The 4545-nt window shown below is 43.3% G+C and overlaps 1 pseudogene; it reads left to right on the top strand.

Moving 5' to 3' along the window:
- Window positions 1-900: 900 nt before the first annotated feature.
- On the top strand, window positions 901-2137 carry LOC116093276 (annotated as a pseudogene).
- Window positions 2138-4545: the final 2408 nt, after the last annotated feature.

Raw genomic sequence — 4545 nt, 5'->3', positions numbered from 1 at the left:
CATGGATTAATTTATTCATGAATAAGAGATATACTATAAAATCTTGTTGTGTCGGGTCTCTTATGAGCTTTTTGACTCTAATCAGGTTGCCTTGGAGGTATTCTAGCAAGAAAGTCATTACCTCTCAGCCTGGAGATACAAACCTACAGTACTAACTACCCAGGAGGTTGAGGCAGGAGGATCACAAGTTCAAGGACTACCTGGACCATGTAGTGAGTCCAACTCAAAATGAAACAATTTGTTTTTCTGTAACAAATGAAAGAAGGAAGAAAGATGAATGGACCTGGGGATATAGGTCAAGCCAAAGAACTTGCCTGTCAATTGCCGGGCCCTAGCTTCACTATCCAGCAAGGCAAAAATCCTGAATTCATTAATTAACACAACAAGGAGCCAAACTGAACCTCTTGTCTTTTAATATACCCACTCTTTATGTTACTGTGTCAACTATCAATACAAAAAGACGGTGGCCATAAAGCTCAGGAATGTAGCATGGCCCTAAGTCAGATACCCAAAGTCAAAAAATAAACAACAACAACAAAAAAGAATTTATAATGGAAAATAGAGACAAAGACATGAAAATAACTGGCATGCATTGATGGTTGCGTGCTGAGAGTTGGTGCAGGCTGAATAAAGACTATACCAAAGCTCATCATAGTATTTTTCTACATTTACATATTATATATATTAAAAGATTTAAAAAAGAAAATCTATGCGAAGTTCTGAGATAGTTATTAGTAGTTGTCGATGACTAATTGTAATTGCAATGAAAATTCCCCATCATTGGTTCCTATCAGTGTGAAAAAGGAAAGTTTACATTTCAACACAGCATTCGGCTGGCACCTTCTCGGCCCGTGCTGTTTCAGATTCATTCTTAAGGAATTGAGAACTTAATCTTCCAAAATGTCAAAAAGACCATCTTATGCCCCACATCCCACTCCAGCTCCTGCAACACAAATGTCCAGCACACTAGGGTTTGTGGGATACAATCCATACAGTCATCTCGTCTACAACAACTACAGGCTGGGAGGGGACCCGGGCACCAACAGCCAGGTCACAGCGTCCTCTGGCATTATGATTCCAAAACCTCCAAAGCCATCAGATAAGCCGCTGATGCCCTACATGAGGTACAGCGGAAAGGTCTGGGACCAAGTAAAGGCTTCCAACCCTGACCTAAAGTTGTGAGAGATTGGCAAGATTACTGGTGGCATGTGGCGAGATCTCACTGATAAAGAGAAAACAAAAATATTTAAACGAATATGAAGTAGAAAAGATAGAGTACAATGACTCTATGAAGGCCTTCCATAATTCCCCTGCATACCTTGCCTATGTTAGTGCAAAAAGTCGTGCGGAAGCTGCATTAGAGGAAGAAAGTCGACAGAGACAGTCTCGCATGGAGAAAAGAGAACCTTACATGAGCATTCAGCCTGCTGAGGATCCAGATGATTATGATGATGGCTTTTTAATAAGTGACTATTTTTTACATCACTGCCCGTTTCCAGAGAAACCACCACCTCATCATTGAGGTCCTCAGTGAGAGTATGGTACCTGATGTGCAGTCAGTTGTCACAACCACTAGAATGCAGGTCCTCAAGGGACAAGTCCAGTCTTTAATGGTTCATCAGCGCAAACTGGAAGCCGAACTCCTTCAGATAGAGGAACGACACCAGGCAAAGAAGAGGAGATTCCTGGAAAGCACAGACTCCTTTAACAAGGAACTTAAAAGGTTATGTGGTCTGAAGGTGGAAGTAGACCTAGGGAAGATTGTAGCAGAGATTGCACAGGTGGAGGACCAGGCCTGAAAAGACTGGAGGAGAGGGAGAAGGAGGCAGCAGAGCAGGCTGAGCGCAGTCAGAGCAGCATCGCCCCTGAGGTAGAACAAGTGGTCAACAAAGCTGATGAGGAGGATGAGGGGAACATCCCTATGGAGACAGAGGAGACACACCTTGAAGACACAGCAGAGAGCCAGCAGAATGGTGAAGAAGGCACGTCTACTGAGGACAAGGAGAGTGGGCAGGAGGGAGTTGACAGCATGGAGGTGGAAGGGACCAGTGACAGTAACACCTGCTCAGAGAGCAACAGCGCCACAGTGGAGGAGCCGGCCACAGACCCAATGCCAGAAGATGAGAAGAAGGAGTAAATGTTGCCTTGGTTTACGTGACCTAAAACTTTTTAAATGGAAAAAAAAACATCTGGTTGTTTTTTTGTTTGTTTGTTTAAAAAATAAAAAGCAGAGCATTCAAAGTCTTCTTCATTCAAAAATCTCATTCCTTTTTTGTGTTTTTGTTCTTTTTTTTTTAATAAAGGGGGCATCCTCCATAAGATATTATAAAGAAGAATTTTAAGAGGAACTTCCCACGTCAATGGAGGCTCCCTGATCTCTGTGTGTTGCCATGAGTCCCAGTCAGTTGATTCTGTGGGTCATATACTTGTGGTATCCCAGAGACTACTCGTTCCTCCCATCCTTCCTCCCACACCTCTACAGGACTCCCAGAGCCTATTTGGAATATTTGGCTGTGGGGCTCTGATGACGATTATGCTAGGCTCCAGTGGTCCCAGAATACTCTGCAGGCTGGAAAAACTGTAGGTCAATAGTTTTATGGCTGGGTAAGGTATGGTCTCACACTGTAACCCAGGCTGGCCCAGAACTCGCTATTTTTTGCCTTGGCTGGACTCAAACTCTAAGTAATCTTCCTGCCTTGGTTTCCCAAATATTGGGATTATGGGTGTGAGCTGCACACTACGCCCAGACTAGCTGTTTTCTTCAAATGCCAATCTCACTAATTCACATACTGTCATCTTACATCCAAGAAATGACCAAAATCCTTACTGTCCACAATGCAGCCTGTTGTTTCATGTGAGTCTGAGTTGCATTCTCTTTTTAGGAGCCTTGCCCATATAGGAGCTTCAGGAATCAACTCAGACGAACCTCAGCAGGCAGGCTGTTTCTGACACACAGCAATAGAATCCCTTCCTTCTGTTGTGTGGCCCCTGCTCTAAACAGACTTCTGCCAAAACATCAGGACAAGTTTACTATTTTTTTCTGGGTGTGACTGTCTGTTGTTGCCCTTTAGGAGACTGTGAAATCCTCGCTCTCTTGAAGCTTACAGTGCAAACAGAAGAGCCAGATGACAGATGAATAAATCTGGAATTGAATTGTACCATACCAAAGGTTCCTGTGGAATACAATCAGGGAAGCTGGTGAGAGCGTTCAGTAAGTAAGGTGCGTGCATGCTGCATAAGTACGCGAACATGTGTTCAATTCCCAGAACTGATGTAGAAAGCTGGGTGTTGGGGTCATGGGTATACCTGTAAACCTAGGACTGGAAAGGTGGAGAAAGGAAGATCCCTGGCACTTGTTGGCCAGCCAGTCAAGCTGTGTTGGTGAGCTCGAGATTCAGTGAGAGATTTCACCTCAAAACAATAAGGTGGAAAGTTACTGAGGAAGATTTCTGCAATGCAATTTCTAGCCTCAAAGCACACATGAATGTACTCATTCACACGTAGAAACAGAACATATACATTAAAAAAAATCAGTGAGGGGTGGGGCTACATTCTGGGGGCAGGGCGGAGATGTGGGTTAAGCTAGAAGGATGAGGTATTCACTTTCTTCAGATGCTTAATCCAGAGGAGAGCCCAAGATCTAGCTTATAGTAGGGTGCACTGAATACTAAATGAACCAGCTCTGCCACATTCACAAGTTTCATGGAGAGAGAAAGTTCAGCACAAAAGTCACTTTTGGCAAAGGTGGATCCTGAGAAGGCAGGAGGCAGCCTCCACTCTTTCATCTGAGAGAACTTCTGCAGACAGGCAAATTCTGCCCGAGCCAAGTGCATTCAGGCATCCAGTGTCTTCCTAAACATCATTTTCCCATTCTGTTTGGATCATCAACATTGCCGTTAATGAGATACAGGAGGGAGTAGACACATGGGTTGTGTGGGTGTAGGTTTGGATGAAGTCCTGGCATGGGAAGGTAGCCAGCTCTCTAGTACATCTACTTGAAGATCCAACTGGATGATTTTCAGGGGAAAGGGGGGATGCTAAGAAGAGTGGAAAATAGGGGAGGTGATTACAAGTAGGAATAGTAACTCCATGTTTGCCTCTCCATCTGTTCTGATTCTGTGGCCAAGTGTTTAGTTTCCTCTTTCTGCTTTCTTTACTTCCCTGACTTAAAATATTTCTCACTTCTAGTACTACCAGAAAAGAATTGGGATATATTTAACATCTACTATGTAAATGACACTATGGCATGTGCTTTAACAACATGAAGGACAGAATTTCAGAAGTTAGACTGCCTAGACTTGTACCCACTCATATCAAAACTCACGCATCCAAAGTATTCAGACACTTTATGTTCAGCATTACTTTTCTACTGAAAGCAGGAGTGAGAGGGAACTATCCTGTGTGAAAGTTGTGTGCCTTGTAATCCCAATTCTCCTTGTATGATGAGGCAAATTGATTTCATTCTCGTGACTCAGGCCCATCTGTCTATGAGGATGTAGATTACATATTATAAATTATTTTCAAGCCATGTTTCCAAGGGAAGCT

Source organism: Mastomys coucha, chromosome X, assembly GCF_008632895.1.
Source record: "Mastomys coucha isolate ucsf_1 chromosome X, UCSF_Mcou_1, whole genome shotgun sequence".
Lineage (NCBI taxonomy): Eukaryota > Metazoa > Chordata > Mammalia > Rodentia > Muridae > Mastomys > Mastomys coucha.
The sequence above is the reverse complement of the archived record's forward strand: the minus strand, read 5'-3'. Positions and strand labels throughout refer to the sequence as shown.